The sequence below is a fragment of the Hevea brasiliensis genome, chromosome 10, assembly GCF_030052815.1.
Source record: "Hevea brasiliensis isolate MT/VB/25A 57/8 chromosome 10, ASM3005281v1, whole genome shotgun sequence".
Taxonomy (NCBI): Eukaryota; Viridiplantae; Streptophyta; class Magnoliopsida; order Malpighiales; family Euphorbiaceae; genus Hevea; species Hevea brasiliensis.
In genome coordinates, this window is record NC_079502.1 from 61,906,071 (window position 1) to 61,924,634 (window position 18,564).

The 18,564-nt window shown below is 36.3% G+C and overlaps 1 non-coding gene across 1 annotated transcript; it reads left to right on the forward strand.

Moving 5' to 3' along the window:
• Positions 1-13,397: 13,397 nt before the first annotated feature.
• On the forward strand, positions 13,398-13,504 carry LOC131169954 (small nucleolar RNA R71). The gene has a single exon (XR_009140899.1). It is a non-coding gene; the product is annotated as a small nucleolar RNA R71 (small nucleolar RNA).
• The last annotated feature ends 5,060 nt before the right edge of the window (positions 13,505-18,564 follow it).

The following is an 18,564-nucleotide window of genomic DNA, read 5'->3' on the forward strand; positions in this document are numbered from 1 at the left end:
TTCAGCCCTTAGCCCTTGTCCAATAAAGGGTGATATAGTCATTTTGCCCTGAAGGCAAGATTCACAAGTTGGAGTAGGCTCAGTGCCCAATGAGGATAAAATCTCCATTTTCTCCACTTTTGTAATCCTATCTTCTGCAGCATGACATAACCTTAAGTGCCAAATATATTTTGAACTTGAGTAGTTTTCACCATGGCGTTGCATTCATTTAGATCACTTGCATTCATTTTGTGTTTGTCATTATTATCCAAATAATAAATACCATCATTCATATAACCTGAACTAACATATTTATTTCCAAAATAAATATTTCAAACATCATCTGTGAACTGAAATTCATAGCCATTTCTAGTCAAACTAGATATAGAAATGATGTTCTTAAAAGCATCAGGTACATATAAAATATTATCCAAATAAAAAACATGTCTAGATATGTAAAAAGATTTAGATCCTATGGCTAAAGCTTCAACAATTGATGTAACACCCCTATGTTCGGTAGTGCGTTCTAATATTCCGGTGATAGTGTCTGTCCGGACAGCTAGGATGCTTGGAATTATATTTAAATATTAGTGTGGAGATATAAGATAGTGAAATACAATAGAGAAAAATACAAGAAAAAAATAAAGAAAAAAAATAAAAGAGAGAAAATGAAACTAAGCTAAAAGGACAAAACCGTACCGATGGGTGACCGTACCGGGAAATTACGGCGTGGGCCGTTGATTAGCCTTGTACCACGGGGAATTTTGAAAAATATTTTTGGGACTTAAATAAACATCTATTGAAAAATAAATGATATTAGAAATGTCCAAGAAAAATTAATGAATTAGTACGAAGAAAAGCGAAAAATCGAGAAACTGACAAAAATCGGTGTTACCGAAAGAGCCGAAAAGCAACCTGAATATGGGCATTGTGGTCAATTGACACCCCGAGTTGCCTTTTGACCTAAATGTACATTAAAAATAAATGATATTAAATTTTTAAAATACCAAGAAAATTAAAATGGTGGTCTATAAATTAAATAGTGAAAGAAAAGGGGTTAAATGTGAGAATTATGGGCAATTTGATTAAACAAATATTATAAATGATTTTAGTGCTCCACTAACATTTTCAAAGTGGACCATTAAGCAAATTTTGGGCGGAATATTCCATCATCTTCTTCATTTGGCAAACCAGCCGAAAATCATTTGGGAGAGAAACTCCATTGCCGTTTTGGTTGAGCTCCATGCAAAACCTTTGGAGCCATCCTTTCCCCTAAGTCCTTTCTTTAAAGTTAATCCTCACCTTGCAAGGAAGATTTTGGTAGCAATTTTAAGGAGGTTTGGTGAGGTTTTGGTCAAGCTTCAAAAGTGGTAAGTGAGTATTCTCCATTCTTGTTTCATTAAACTTTGAGTGGATGTTGTGGTGAGTGGTTTTGTGGAAGAAGTTTTGAAGTTTGATGTTTTAATGGTGGTACACCATTTCAGCAGCCATGGGAACTCACCATGTGTAGCTTGCTTTCACTTGTAAATGGTTGTTTAAGATGTTGATGTAAGTGTTTATGTGTATAGAAATGATTTGGACAATGTATATTAAGAGTATGTGTAATGGTGCACTTGGTTTTGGAAGCTTGAAAGCAATTTGGACAATGTATATTAAGAGTATGTGTAATCGGCAACTTTTAAAGTGTAGTTGAAATGTGTTGTTTCATGGTTTGGTTTATTGAATTATGTTGTTTATGATGGCAGCATGTATATGTGTATAATAGATTGGAATTGGATATGTAAATGGGGTATGTTCATGTAGTTAAATTGTGTAAATGGACTTTGAAAAATTCTGAGTTATAATGTGTATGTTGAGAATGGTTACAAGCTATCCAAAATGACCAAAATGTGTTGTTAAGTGTGTTAATGGTATGGTACAAACCAGAATTGGCATGAAAGAGTTAGCTTAGTAAGTATTAAATGTGTAATTGGTAAGTGTTGAATAATGTGTAACAGGGCAGTGTACACTTTAGCTTAGAACCTTAAGTGTGTGACTCCAATTGGTATGAGACCAATTGGCGGTGAAACTAGGCACAAAAAATGTCAACTTTCATGAAGGAAGCTTACCTAAATTCTGTCCACAAAGTGACATAAAAATTGACCAAATCCGGAATAGGTAAGTGCAGGCTAGAATTTTTAACCATATAAACAGTAGTAATTAGCATGACCATAACTCACTCAAAATAGGTCCAATTGACCTAAAATTTTTACCATGAATATTTTAGACATAGATCTACAATTCTTATGAAGATACCAAAGCCTAGAAATGGCCATAACTAAGCCAAATAGCTTGCACAATTTTGGGTACTAAAACTAGCCGAAGTGAAAATGACCTCAGCCTACCATTTTAGTGCATTCTGTCCAACATTGGTAAATTGACCATATCTTGGTCTACACAACTCAGAATGACCTGAAATTTTGCCCTGCATGCAATAAGACATAGATCTACAAGTTTGTAATTTGGACCAAAACCCAAAAACCGAGGAAACTAGGTCATCTGGCTAGGTCAAAATAGTATGCCGAAATCTGATAAATTACAATAAAATATAATACACTTGAAAATGAAATTGGTAACATATACCAACACTAAAGGGCTCTAAAATGTGACATATTGGGAACATTAAATTTAATTCACCTAGAGTGCATTAAAGGTCAACATTATAGGTTGACTAATGAAATAAATTGAAGCGAATAGTATCAAGAAAATTTAGATATTGGATTTTATTGTTAGAAACAATTTAACTGAGTACTGAAACACTTTAAATTGTGTGTTTCAGTTGAAAAGGATATTGGGAAGCATAAGGAATATTGAGTCAAGGCCTAGGGGCGACTTAAATTTTGAGTTCTCAACCCAAAATAATTATTTCTCTTCTTCTAATCAATTTATATCAAATATAAATCAATTAATTAATCTTTATTAATTAATTTCTCATTAATTAAATTCATATTTAAACACTTTAAATATAAATTTAACTTATACTATATATCTAATAATCTAGATTTGGTTTCAAGCCATGCTAGGGACTTTGCAATCTGATTGCAAACCAAACCTATTTAATTAATTAATTAAATCATATTTAATTTGGTGATTAGATGTATATGTGTGTGACTTACTAGGCTCATCACTAATTAGCAATGAGATATGATATCAACTCCTAATATCATCAGAATTATTTCTTACCATAAATGACTTCTCTAAACCATTTTATGCACCTCATAGACTATGGTTAACACCTACCATAGCATGCTATGGCCACCCAATTAATAATAAGGTTTACCTTAAATGAACCTATAATCATATGTTACCATGCATTAGAATCTCTTTGTTACAAAATCCCAACTCAAGCTGGAGTCATGGTTTATGTCAAACTCTATTTGCTATGAATATTATGTTCTCTTTTAATTCCAGTTCTTGATTAAAAAGATTTTCTCATCAAAAACTCTTTTCTGATTAAATCTATCTGTCTTGGCCAGGAACTTGAAACATCAAGAATAATTAAATGAACATAGGATTTTATCTCTATTTACTTAGAAGAACATATTCCATCTTGATCAACACCTACCTTCATATATAACTAGTAGGAGCCAACACATGCCCATATACTCATACACAGTATAAGTATGAAAGCAGTATCAAACTCAAACCACCTATATACAAGATAACTGTGCTATCTCAGGTCTAAAGATTATATGCACTGATATGATTTATGACAATACATTGACAAGAGTAAACTGCATGTGCTTGTCATAAGTGTCACTGGGTCGGCCTACTTATCATGTATAAGTGCCTATCATGTTTGTTATATGGCATGAGACTCACCATTCTATCTTATTTATATCTCATATAAATAACTTGGGAACAAACATGAATACAATCTTTTTGGATAAGTCATGTCCTTATTATGAAGTATCCTCAATTGTGAACCTATTTATGATACTTTGTACTAGAAATACTGTCACTCATATTCTTAACAACTTAAGAATAGAATTTCTAACAAAATATCAATGGACCGTTTCTATTACACATAGATATATTATGTAAACGGAAAAGTGGAAATGCCTTTTATTAATAAAAACATGTACAAGATACATACTAAATGAAATGCTATAGGGCATACTACTAATAGGGTGTATTCCAATTAACTTAAACCCGACTTTCGTGGCGATTAGATTAATTGAAATCCCTTAAGGACTTTGACTAATTTTGAAGTTCCACAAAGGTATCAGCCTATGTCTAGGTTAGAATTCCTAGGTTCAAGATCTTGATTTTCTAATATTAATCTTCACCTTTCAGTCCTTCAATTAATATCTACAATCAATACTAAGTGGGTACCAACACATAGCATGCATTAAGATCATAAGAAATTAAATCAAGGAACAAATCTCAAATCCAATAAATAAAATTTAATGTTTATCCATAATAATGATTACAAGCATTACTCTCACATTTCTAGAATATAAAAACTACTCACTCATGAGTTCAGCAAACATCATAGTAAAAAGGTAAAGACAATTAAAAGAAATCATATAGAAGAAATAAAATAATAAAAATCCATTTAAGGAGATGAAATGAAGGAATCGAAGAGAGTTTGCCGCTTTGATCTTATGGGACTTCTGCTTGAGAACTCCCCTTGATACTGATATTCTTCTCCTCAAGACGGCTGCAGAATGTGAGTTTCTCTAAAACTCCTAAAAGTGCTGTCAAAAGATAAAAAGAGAGAGAGCGAGAGCGAGCCCCTCAGCCAATCAGTCCGTCAGTCCGTCCATTAGTCCCTTTTTTTCTGATGTTTTCTCCTTTATTTATAATGGTTGCTCTAGGGTTAGGTCATTTTGAGTCCAAAAGGCTTTAGGAGTCTCATTTGAATCAAAAAACAAGAGGAGAATTCGAGTTATAAAATTGGCTACCGCATAGTACACGGCCCGTGTGTCACTCCACGGGTCCCGACATGTAGGGCCGTGTAACTTGCTGGAGTGGAACTGCAGAGTCTTGCATTGGCACAGAGAGTTACACGTCTGCGCCAACTACACGAGCCTAGTTACACGGGCCGTGTATTACTGTTCCCATAAGGTTCTTCAAGCTTGTGCCCCACAGAGACTTACACGGGTCCTTGTAGATTACACGGGTCTAATTACATGACCCGTGTACTTTTGTTTCTCCATTGGCTATCTGGCTTTCTTTTGGCAGAAGGTTACATGGGTCTAAGGCTTGGCTTACATGACCCGTGTACTTTGTATCGGCAGCAATACTCAGTTTTTTGACCTCTCCAAGCTTCCTTTTGCACTCCTATACTGTGGGGCTTTACCCAAACACCTGAAACGATGCAGAAAACATGGAATTAAGGGCTTGACAATAGAAATTGCAAAACTAATGAAATAATCTACTATGCATGAAAATACTTGCCTAAATGCTATGAGATAGTATACAAATGTGCTTAAAAATATATATACAATTCAAGTGTATCAAATACCCCCAAATTCAAACTTTTGCTTATCCTCAAGCAAAGCAAAACTCTATTTTAAAACACATTTCAGGGGATACTTAGGAATAAAACCAACAATTTAATAAGCATAGAATTGAACTCCTCCAACCTTCATACCAATTTGCCTCTTTCAAGGCATAAGGGTTCTAATAGCTGCCTGTTTAGAACTTTACCTCTTTTCATGGTGCTTCAACTAATTATTCCACTTTGCAAGACCATTAATAAGTCACAAATAACCTGTTTTATCAGGATAGATTTGAGAAACACTAACTCCCTCAAATTTGCCTCTTTTTGTGAGTAATTGTGATGAAGTAATTCAATTCAACTCCATAGGCATATCTCATTTTCTGTCTCCACTAATATAGCATGCACTTTTCAAAAGATCAAAAGGTCTTTAAAAAGGATTGTAAAGGGGCTAAGGGAATAATGTCTTGGTTGCCAATGAAAGGTTTTTAGGGAATGCAAATATGAGGATAGCATGTATGCATAAAATACCAAGCATACTAAGTTTATTCTATTGATTTTGTATGGAGAGGAAGGGTTTTTGGTTTTTTTATAGTGCCAAGCATGCTTCCATGATACTTATCTTAGGACTTCTTTTTTTTTTCTTTTTTTTTTATTTATCTCCCTTTTGTCCTCTCTCCCAAACTCATTGCTTTTGCTAGGTTGGAAAGGCAAATTTTTCTTTGATTTCAATTCCACACTTGCACTCTTTCTTGAGTTCTACATCCTCTCTCCATTTTCCTTATGCATTTTGCTTCCTCAAAAGGGTATGGTAGGTGTTTAGGCTAGGGGCTAGGTAAATAACATGGGTAAGCAATAAATTCTAAGGGATAAACATTGGCTTCAACTTGGCTACATGGGACATACATTTTAATTAGGGGTGGCTAAAGCTTAGTGAGGCTATAACAAATAATGCCTTAATCATTTCTTCAATAAGCATATGCTAGGATTTCGCCTTGATAGGCCCAAGAGATATGTTCTAGAGCTAGTGAGGCATCTTTTTTTTTTTTTAGGTTTTCTTGTATTTCAGAAATTGTTCTCCTAATTTTACAAGTTTAATGTGATAAATTAATAGTTATGAAGAGGTTTAACTAGTCTAGTTCCATTAAAGAGATTAGTTTCTTCGCCAATAACATGTTAGAATCCCTTTTTGCCTATCTAGATACGTTCATTCCTCTATCCCGTGGAGTCCAATTATTAGCTTACTAGAATTTGGTTATAGTGCTAAGTTTCATAATTTAAAGTCCAAAATTTTTCAAAAATTTTGATACACAAGAATAATGTAGCTAAATTTAAACAATGTAATGATGTGCATGTAATGATATGCAAATGTAATGTAACACCCCTATTTGCATAGCCTGGTATATTTCACTGTTCCGGTGATCGGTGTCGGTCTGGACAATTAAGGGGATTAGAACCACACTTAAGACAACTAGAGAAGCCTTAAACCCACATAATTAGTAATTACCAATTAGTTAAGTATAAATAAGAAAAACATAACATAAGAAGTTAAACGAGCCGAGAGTCACAGCGATGGGTGACCTTCTTGGGAAGGACTGCGACGTCATTTTAAACTCAAATTTTGAACCGTAAAATGTGACGCTGTGGTCCTTAGGACTATTATAAACACAGTGGAAAAGAGACAATCACGAAAAAGAACTGTTAAGCCAGTCAAATAATTAGGTCAGGGAGCCAGAAGAAATATTGAATTAATTGTAAATCGGGATGAACCGGCGAGGGGCAATTTGGTCAATTGACCCCGAGAGCTGACTCCTGACCTAACTGTCAAATAAAATCAGAGAAAAGAAAATTTCAGAATCGAGAATTAAATTAAAGAACTAATAGAAAAATAAATAGAAAAAAAAGAAAATAAAAAAGTTAAAAAGGTGATGACATCATGCATGATGCCATAAAAATATAATTAATATATTTAATTAATTAGATTTTTGGTCTTCCTAAAGACATAAAAACAAAAAGAAAAGAAAGAAAAAAAAAAGATCAAAAGTCTTCTTTCTCACCTTGTTGCCGCCCCACTCACCCTCATTCCTCCATTGTTGATCCTCCATTAAAGCTTGTATCCAAGCTTTGAAATCCTTACTAAACTTCAACTTCTCCCATAATTGCTTCATAAAAACTTGTTCTAGTCACTTGAGAAGGAGATTGGTCATCAAAGAAAGAAGAAAAAAAGGAAAGCTTAAGGACACCTAACAAGGTTAGTGATTTAAGATGCAAAATTAGTTTAATTGTTGTGTTTTTAGCTTAAAGAATTTAGCCATTTGTTTAAAGAATTCAGCCATTTGCTGGAACATGGCCTGTGGAGGCTGAGCAGGCTCTGCTGGAGCTGGCAGAATAGGTTCTCCCCTACCGCTAGTCTCAGCTGCTGCAGGTGGAGCATGACTCTCCACTTCCTCCTCAACTGCCCTCTGTGATGTGGGGTCCATATCCTATTTCAAATAACAAAGACAAACAGATCTGCATTACTGTCACCTCGACTCTTACAAATGCAATGCATTGTATGGACTCGATCTAGGCCCAGAAACGCCTAAACTGTGCTATGATACCACTAAATGTGACACCCCTTACTCGTCTACAGTATAGCCGAGTAAGATATGTCACACAGTGTACCGAAACACCCTATTTTATCTCAATCATTTTATTCTTTCTTAATTTATTTTTATCATAGTTATGAAGTACAATTTGTGAAATATAATTTATTTAAGTCATTTATTGAAATTATAATTTATTTGAGGTTCTGCAAATTTTATAGAAAATCCGGAAGAGTGCTGACTAAAAATGGATAAAACAGTTATTCGGAACCTGTGAAAAACACTTCCAAAATTTTCAATCAATCCCAAACTCCATTTCATCAACAAAATCTCAATATTTCTCAAATATACTCCCATTTTTCATTCATTCATTTCATATGAATTTCATATAAAAGTCATAAATAAATATTCACTTGTTCATTCATAAACATAATTTCCATTATTTACATCAATACTAAAATACATTACATAAGTCTTAATTACAAATGAGAAAATAAAAGTTAATTACAAAATACCCAAAATAAAACCTAGTGTCCTACCAATGCACTGATGTCTGTGAGGTGACAGGGACACTATACAGAGCTGCAGAAGGTCTCACCCAGTCTGTGGTCCACTGGGCTCTCGGTCAGTCTCTCCAGAACCTACGCGTGGCAAAAAGCAATGCGCTAAGTAATAATGCTTAGCAGTGCATGTTGCGATGTCTTATACAGACAATTTTTTGATCATTATTGGTAATCTTATTTATTTTGTACTTGTTATATTCATAATTTTATTAAATTTATCTGATTTCATTTTTGGTTGCCCAAGTAACCTATACTGGATGACTGGACTAGATAAATGGGTAAACTGGCACTAGGTATCAAGTACCTTGGGCCGTTACACCATTGGTCACATATGTATCTCACGGTGTGCAACAGAACAGCCAATAAGCTGTAATAAACATTAGGCACTAGGCCAAGTATCAACATAATGTCAGAATGGTTAAAAGCCATACAATCACAGAATGGCATAATACCATGTGCAGTACTGCTAACTGAACCCTATTGGCATGCCAACCTATCCAAACCAATCTTGCTAGGTGTACTAGGGCATGTTATAATTTTAAATTGTACAATTCTTGAAATTTAAGTTTAGGTGTTTCTATTAATTTCATTAGTCAACTAAAATGTTGACTTTTACATAGACAATAGGTACATTGGTTCTAATACTCCCAACATACCACATTTTGCATTCTAAATTTTCTGGTATTGGTTGCCAATACCATTTTCTAAGCTTAGTGTTAGTTATTTAAAATTTTCAGTTTTCAAGCTTTGTGTTTATTTTTCCATTTGTCATTTTTACAGTAGGAATTTGACAAAGTTGTCTATATAAAAGTTGTTCCTTATTGTGTCTAGTTACATTTCTTTTTTTGAATCACTCCATTTGGAGTTTTGTAGCTCAAGTTATGGCCTAAACACCATAACAGGCTGGATTGCAAACTTTCCAGATTTTCTGGACTGGCCAAATCTACAATGTTTTGTGCAGTGACTGCAGGTCACTTTTTGAACATGTTATGATCAAAATTTGGGTTAGGTTTCTTCATGAAAGTTGTAGGTCTATATCTCAGATTTCTTCTGGAAAACTTTTAGGTCGATTGGATCTTTCTACACTGAGTTATGACCAAATGAATAAATACTGTTCATTTGGTCATTTTGCCCAGGCAGAATGCAAGTCACCCGGATTAGGGCAATTTTTAGGTCAACTTGGTTTGGTTTTCTGGGCAGGGTTTCTATACCAAAGTTTTGCCATTATGTGTCTAGTTTCATGTACAATTGGCCTTGTACCAATTAAACCTCTAAAACTCCATTTATAACTGCCCAAACCTACTAGACTCATGCTCACTCCTGCAGGTCAGCCAAGGCAGCTCACCCATATACAAATGCCAAGCCTCAACTCACTTCATTTCCTCATCATACATATTGAAATGGTTACTAATTGACCATTTAAACTTTCATTCACCAACACATGAGCAAACCCTAGGTTTCTCCCAAACCCTAACTCCACAATTTCTATTTGTTCCATTTTCATATTTTCTAGTTTAGATTAATGTTGTAACAAAGAATATAAGTGAAAAATAAACAAAAGTGGCACTAACCTTCACTTAGTCACTTTCCAAGGCTTAAAAACTTCACTTTCTTCCTTTCAAATTGCTGCCCAAGGCTTGCTCTTGTGGTAGGGATAATTTTTAATGAAGGTAAGTTAGGGTTTTGAGGGGGTTTAAGGTGGGAAAGGAAGCTTGGTTGAAGGGACAACAATGGTGGAGGTGAGAGTGTGGTTCGGCCAGCTGAAGGAGGAGAAGAAATCTGATTTTTTTTCCTTAAGTTTTATCTCTTTTAATTGATTTAATAAAGCTTGTTGTATTTTAATTAGTTGGGCCTTTCTTAATTGCATCATGCATATGCAATAAATCCTATTTACTTTCATTTCATTTCTTTTTTTTCTACTCATTTACAGTTTAATTTTTAGTAACATTTATTCATATTTTGTATCATGATAATTATTTACTTAACTGGACAAGTTGGCCAAAAATCACCTCTGAAAGCCAAATGACCAAAATGCCCTCCGTTTGGCTTAACAGACTAAAATTGTCTGTACCGATTGAAAAATTTTTCTAAGCATTTTCTTGGCATTCTAATGCCATAGGAATCTCAATGACCCTTTTTTGGAGTCCCAAAAATTATTTTATGAATTTTCCCTCGGGTCTAGGGCTCCTAGTTGCGAGAACCACAACTTCCACTAGGTTACCCATCGCTAGGGCATCGGCTCATTTAACTTGATTGTATTTTATTTCTAAAATTTTTCCTAAATTTTTCTTATTAATATTTGAGTTAATTTTGGTTCCTCACTTTAGTTTAAATATTTTTCCGGATGTTCTAGCTATCCAGACCAACACTAGCCACTGGAACAGTAGAATGTACGGAGTTGCTACAGTGAAGGTGTTACAGAAATGGTCTTTTCTGGTAGCACTGCTTAATTTCTTATAATCTATGCACATTCACCAACCAGTGACTACTCTAGTAGGGATTAGTTCATTGTTTGCATTTTGGATAATAGTTGTCCCACCTTTCTTAGGAACTACATGTATTGGACTAACCCATTTACTATCAGAAATTGGGTATATGATACCTGCATCTAATAGTTTTAAAATTTTTTTCTTGACTACTTCTTTCATGTTTGGGTTAAGTTTTCTTTGGTGTTCGATTGTGGGTTTACTTTTTTCTTCCATGGGTATCCTATGCATGCAAATCGAAGGGTTGATTCCCTTCAGGTCTTCTATTTTATACCCTATGGCTTTGCTATGGATCCTAAGTTCTCTTAACAATTTTTCCTCTTTTAACTTAGACAGGCTAGCATTGATTATAACAGGATATTTAGAATTTGAGTCCATAAATGTGTACCTTAGCAAGGAGGGGAGAGGCTTAAGCTCTACCTATTTGGCATTTTCCTAGAGCTTATCTTTGGTTTGTTCCTCCTTCAACTTCTCCATCTCGAAAGCCTTAGCTAAGGGTAGGGGTGGATGAGCTGCTAACTATTGTGCACAGGTTGCTATTTCTGTATTTTCATCATCCACTGTGTGGTTGTGCACAATACATGCTTCAAGAGGATCTTTAGGATGTGTCTTATGAAATTCCTTTTTATCTTATTTGTCAATTATGTCAACCTTGAAGCATTTATCAGGTTCAAATTTGTGTTTCATTGCGTCGAACAAGTTGAACTCTACTTCTTCTTCTCCTACCTTGAGGGTTAGTCACCCATTTTTGACATCTATGATGGCTCCAGCGGTTGCCAAGAATGGTCTTCCCAAGATGATAGGAATTTGAACATCTTCTTCCATCTCAAGGATAACAAAGTCCACTGGAATAAAGAATTTACCCACTTTGATAGGAATGTTCTCAAGTATTCCCACAGGATATTTAACAGATCAATCAGCCAATTGCAATGAAATTGTTGAGGGTTTCAGTTCTCCGATCTCCAGCTTTTTGCATATTGATAGAGGCATTAAACTAACACTCGCCCCAAGATCACAGAGGGCCTTATCTATTTTCTTGTTACCAATGAGATAGGGTATGGAGAAGCTTCCTGAATCCTTCAACTTTAGAGGCAGTTTGTTTTGCAGTATGCACTGCATTCCTCTGTTAGAGCTATTGTTCCATAGTTTTCTAGCTTTCTTTTCTTTGACAGAATTTCCTTAAGAAATTTAGCATAGGAAGGCATATAAGAAAGTGCTTCAGTGAAGGGGATGTTGATGTAAACTTTTTGTAAAACCTTCAAAAACTTCCCAAACTGCTTGTTCAATTTGGCTTTCTGAAATCTCTGAGGAAAAGGTAGGGGAGGCTGGTATGGCTCTGGTAATTTCTTTGTCTTCCTTACTTCCTCTTCCTGATCTTTCTTAGCTTCTTCCTCCTTTTTCTATGCTTGGCCTTTAGATTTTTCTATGGTTTCCTCTGTCGATTCTAACTCTGGTTGTACTAGAGTTCTCCCTCTCCTTAGTGTAACTGCCTTACAATGCTCCCTTAGGTTCATTTCTGGTTGGCTAGGAAGCTTGCCAGCAGCCTTACTTGAAGAACTTGCGTGCTGAGCAATTTGATTCTCTAGTATCTTGTTATGAGTAGCAAGTTGGTCCACTCTGGAAGTCAACTGTTTAATCAATTCATTTTGTTGTTGTTGAGCTACTAGGAATCCTTCCATCATGGTTTCCATGGTCATTTTCAGTTTAAGTTGTTGAGGTTGGAGAGGTAGTGATGGCTATGCAAAGTTTTAACCTCTGTTCTGAAATCCAGGGGGTGCTGGTGGTTTGTACCCTTGTTGCTTGTTTATTGGCTAGTTCTGCTGATTGGACCATGAGAAATTTGGGTGGTTCCCCCATCCAGGGTTGTAAGTATTTGAATATGGATTGTTGGGCTGCCTCTAGTTGAAGTTTCCTCCATTATTCACATAATTCATCTGTTCTGTGGAGGGTTCATTGAAATTGTTGTATTCTGAACTCATGTATTCCTCCTCTATAGCTGTCCTCATGTTGACTGTTTGAACCAACTGTGTTGGCTTGCATTCTTTCGAGTCTCTTCGTGAGCTGATCAAATTGAGCATTTATCATGCTTAGGGCGTCTACTTCCAGGACCCCTGCAGTTCTCCTTCCATTTCCTCTTTCATTTGACCACTCATAATTATGGTATGTAACCCTTTCTAGAAGTTAAAGTGCTTGTGTCACTGTTTTCTCCATTAGATCACCCTCTGTAGCTGAATCAACTGTGCTCCTTGTAGATAATAGTAATCCATTATAGAAATTTTGCACTAATAGCCAATCTTTTATTCCATGGTGTGGACATTCCCTCTGCAAGTCTTTATATCTTTCCCATGCATCATAGAGTGATTCTCCTTCCTTTTGTCTAAAGGTGTTGAGCTCAAGCCTTAGTTTTGCAGTCTTTGCTGGTGGAAAATACCTTACTAGAAAAGCTTGAGAGAGGTTTTCCCAGGTGGTGAGCATTCCAGCCGGTTGAGAAAGTAACCACTTCCTTGCTCTATCCCGAAGGGAGAATGGGAATGCTCTAAGTCTTATTGCTTGATCAGACACTCCATTCATCTTGAATGTGTCACATAGGGCAAGAAAGCACTGGAGGTGATAGTGTGGGTCTTCTATTGGTGAACCTGCAAACTAGGTTTGTTGAATCATTTTGAGCCATGCTGGTTTTAATTCAAATTTGTTGGCTTCCACTATGGGTCTAGTGACAATAGGCTGAAATCCTAGGATAGATGGAGCTCTATAATCTCTAAAGAGTCTTGGTCTGTCATTTTTATTGGCCATGGTTAGAATTTCAGGATCTCCTTGACTGTGCTCTTTATGTTTCCTTTCCCTCTTGATGGCTTTCAGAGTTCTATCTATCTCTGGATCACAGTCCAAAATTTCTTCTTCTGGCCTTGTTCTGGTCATATACCAGATCGGGCACCTGAGAGAAAAGAAGAGAAATATAACCAATAAAATAAAATTAGATAATAAATATAATTGCCTAAATCAACTCAATTGCCTATTGCTTGATATTACTAAAACCAAAAGTTCCCGGCAATGGCGCCAAAAACTTGTTTCGCTGGTTTTGCAACCCCGCAAGTGCTCGGATCTTTGACAAGTAATAAAGTGATGAGTAGAGTATCGTTTCCACGAGGACTTTGATTAGCAAGTACCAATCTACACAGTAATTTTGACTGTTTAGGCTATCGAATACTTAGGGAATGAAGTTTGTTAACTTTAAACACTAGAATGGTAAACTTAAAATGAAGTAATCTATTTTGGAACAATACTGGAATTAAGATTTCATACCTGAATATTGCTATGGATGTTATGTTATTTATTTACTAGTTTTGAGAATCATTTGCCTTGATGGAAATCATTCCTAAGTTATCCTAAGTCCTCTCTCAAGGTACCTAGGGTGCATTCCAATTAACTTAAACCCGACTTTCGTGGCGATCAGATTAATTAAAATCCCTTAAGGTCTTTGACTAATTTTGAAGTTCCACAAAGGTATTAGCCTATGTCTAGGTAAGAATTCTTAGGTTCAAGATCTTGATTTTCTAATATTAATCTTCACCTTTTAATCCTTCAATTAATATCTACAATCAATACTAAGTGGGTACCAACACTTAGCATGCATTAAGATCACAAAAAATTAAATCAAGGAACAAATCTCAAATCTAATAAATAAAATTTAATGTTTATCCATAACAATGATTATAAGCATTACTCTCCCATTTCCAGAATATAAAAACTACTCACTCATGAGTTCATTAAACATCATAATAAAAAGGTAAAGACAATAAAAAGAAATCATATAGAAGAAATAAAACATTAAAAATCCATTTAAGGAGATGAAATGAAGGAATCGAAGAGAGTTTGCCAATTTGATCTTGTGGGACTTCAGCTGGAGAACTCCCCTTAATACTAATATTCTTCTCTTTAAGATAGCTGCAGAATGTGAGTTTCTCTAAAACTCCTAAAAGTGTTGTCGAAAGATAAAAAGAGAGAGAGCAAGAGCGAGCCCCTCAGCCAGTCAGTCCGTCCGTCAGTCCATCAGTCCATCCGTTAGTCCTTTTTTTCTGATGTTTTCTCTTCTATTTATAGTGGTTGCTCTAGGGTTAGGTCATTTTGAGTCCAAAAGGCTTTAGGAGTCTCATTTGAATCAGAAAATAAGAGGAGAATTCAAGTTATAAAACTGGCTGCCACATAGTACATGGCCCGTGTGTTACTACACAGGTCCCGACATGTTGGGCCATGTAACTTGCTAGAGTGGAACTGTGGAGTCTTGCATTGGCACAGAGAGTTACAGGGGTCTGCGCCAAGTACACGGACTTGGTTACACGAGCCGTGTACTATTATTCCTATAAGGTTCTTTAAGCTTGCGGCCGGCAGAGACTTACACGGGTCCCTGTAGATTACACGGGTCTAATTACACGACCCGTGTACTTTTGTTTCTCCATTGGCTATCTGGCTTTCTTCTGGTAGAAGGTTATATGGGTCTGGGGCTTGGCTTACACGACCCGTGTACTTTGTATCAGCAGCAATACTCAGTCTCTTAACCTCTTTAAACTTCCTTTTGCACTCTTATACTGTGGGGCTTTACCCAAACACCTGAAACGATGTAGAAAACATGGAATTAAGGGCTTGACAATAGAAATTACAAAAACTAATAAAATCAACTACTATGCATGAAAATACTTGCCTAAATGCTATGAGATAGTATACAAACATGCTTAAAAACATCTATACAATTTAAGTGTATCAGAGTTCCTTTCCTCCCTGCCCCTGTGAGACGTGTGGCAAGACCCATGAAGGGGTATGCTACAAGGCCATTGGTGCCTGTTACAACTGTGGTGGTACGAGGCACTTCGCTAAAAACTGTACTAGTGCCCGTAGATTTGGGCCACCTACTACCACAACTGAAGGGTCAGTTCAAGGTTCTGCCACCAGAGGTTCACATTCAGGCAGCAGAGGCAGAGGCAGGGGCAGTACTTCAGGCAGTCAAGGCACTATAAATCAGCCAGAACAAAGTGGAGCGCCGGCCAGAGTGTACATAATGCATCAGAGAGAAGAGGCTGAGACGTCTGATATAGTAGTCGGTACTTTTTCCCTCTTTGAACAAGTTGTTATGTGCTATTTGATCCTGGCTCCACATTCATATGTTAGTGCTAGCATTATTTGTTTTGCCACTATTCCTTATTTGAAAATGGACTTTGATATGCTAGTGACTAGTTCATTAGGCTAGGAGGTCAGGGTAAATAGGTTGTATAAGGATTGTCCTTTGCTAATCCAAGGACATACGTTCCTGTTTGATCTGATTGAAATGCCCTTTAGAGATTACGATATCATCTTGGGCATGGATTGGTTAGCCAGGTATCATGCCATGATTGACTGCAAACTGAAGACAGTCACTTTTAGTCCCCCTCGGTATGGTCATATGGTAATACATGGGGAGAGGCAATTATTGCCATCAAACCTTATTTTGGCTACACTTACTAAAAGGATGATTAGAAAGGAGTGTGAAGCATATTTGGCTCACGTGATAAACACCCAAGTAGAGAGTCCAGAATTGAGGAAAATTCCTACTGTATGTGACTTTCTGGATGTTTTTCTTGAAGAATTGCCAGGATTACCTCCAGAAAGAGAGGTGCAGTTCGAAATAGAGATTATGCCTGGCGTGGAACCAATCTCTATCACTTCATATAGAATGGCACCTGCTGAGTTAAAAGAGCTGAAGGTGCAATTACAGGAATTACTTGATAAGGGCTTCATTCGCCCAAGTGTGTCACCTTGGGGAGCACCTGTTTTGCTTGTCAAAAAAAAGGATGGTGCTCTCCGTCTGTGTATCGACTATAGACAGTTGAATAAGGTGATCATAAAGAATAGATATCCTCTTCCAAGAATTGATGATCTATTTGATCAGTTGAAGGATGCAGCTGTGTTCTCCAAAATTAACTTGAGATCAGGTTATTATCAGTTGAGGGTGCAAGAGCAGAGCATTCCAAAAACTGCGTTCAGGATTAGGTATGGCCGTTATAAGTTCTTAGTAATGCCATTTGGATTGACTAATGCTCCAACTGCTTTTATGGACCTGATGAACACTATCTTCAGGCCATATCTAGATCAATTTGTTGTGGTATTCATTGATGACATTTTGGTGCACTCAAAAAATGCAAAGGAGCATGACAAGCACCTGAGGATAGTACTACAGACTTTGAGGGTGAAACAGTTATATGCCAAATTGTCAAAATGTGAATTTTGGCTAAAGGAAATTGCTTTCTTGTGACACATAGTATCAACTGAGGGTATCAAGGTAGATCCCAGCAAGGTTAAGGCTATTATGAATTGGAAGCCACCCAAAAATGTTATAGAAGTTCAGAGTTTCCTGAGTTTAGCTGGTTACTACCTCCGTTTTGTAAAAGGATTTTCCATGTTGGCATCTCCACTGACCAAGTTGCTTCGAAAAGATGTAAAATTTCAGTGGACTGATAAATGTCAGCAGAGTTTTGATGAGTTGAAGAGATGTTTAACTGAAGCTCCAGTTCTGACTTTGCCTACTCCGCGTAAAGAGTATACTGTATAAAATGATACTTCTCACAATGGTTTAGGCTGAGTGCTGATGCAGGATAGAAATGTTATTGCATATGCTTCACGCCAGCTAAAACCACATGAGAGAAACTATCCTACACATGACTTGGAGCTAGTAGCCATAGTATTTGCTCTGAATATCTGGAGACATTACTTGTATGGGGAGAAGTGTTACATCTTCATAGATCACAAGAGCTTAAAGTATTTGGGTACACAGAAGGAGTTGAATTTGAGACAGAGGAGATGGCTGGAGTTAATAAAAGACTATAACTACTTAATAGACTACCAGCTTGGGAAAGCAAATGTTGTTGCTAATGCTTTAAGTCACAAGACCATGGGTAGTTTGAAAGTATCACCTTTGTCCATCGTGTATGAGTTGAGGGCATTGCATGCTAATTTGGAGATTGATGATGAGGGGCAAATGATAGCTACTTGGCAAGGGAAGCCAATGCTGACTGATCAAATTAAAATAGCTGCTGATGAAAAGTATTTGAAATTTATGGAAGAAAATAGGGATGGCAAGAAACCTGGATTTTCAGCGAATGATGATGGCTTACTACTATACCATGGTAGAATGTACGTCCTAAATGATGTTAAATTGAGGCAAATCATTATGAAGGAAGCACATGACTTACCTTTTGTCATGCACCCTGGTGGAACACAAATGTACAGAACTATTAAAGAGCACTATTGGTGGATAGGTATAAAAAAAGATATTACAGAGTATATGGCTAAATGCCTAACTTGCCAGCAAGTAAAGGCAGAACACCAAGTGCTAGCTGGTTTGCTACAGTCATTGCCAATTCTCGAGTGGAAATGGGAGAGAATCACAATGGATTTTATGATGGGACTTCCTAGGACACAGAAGATTCATGATGTAG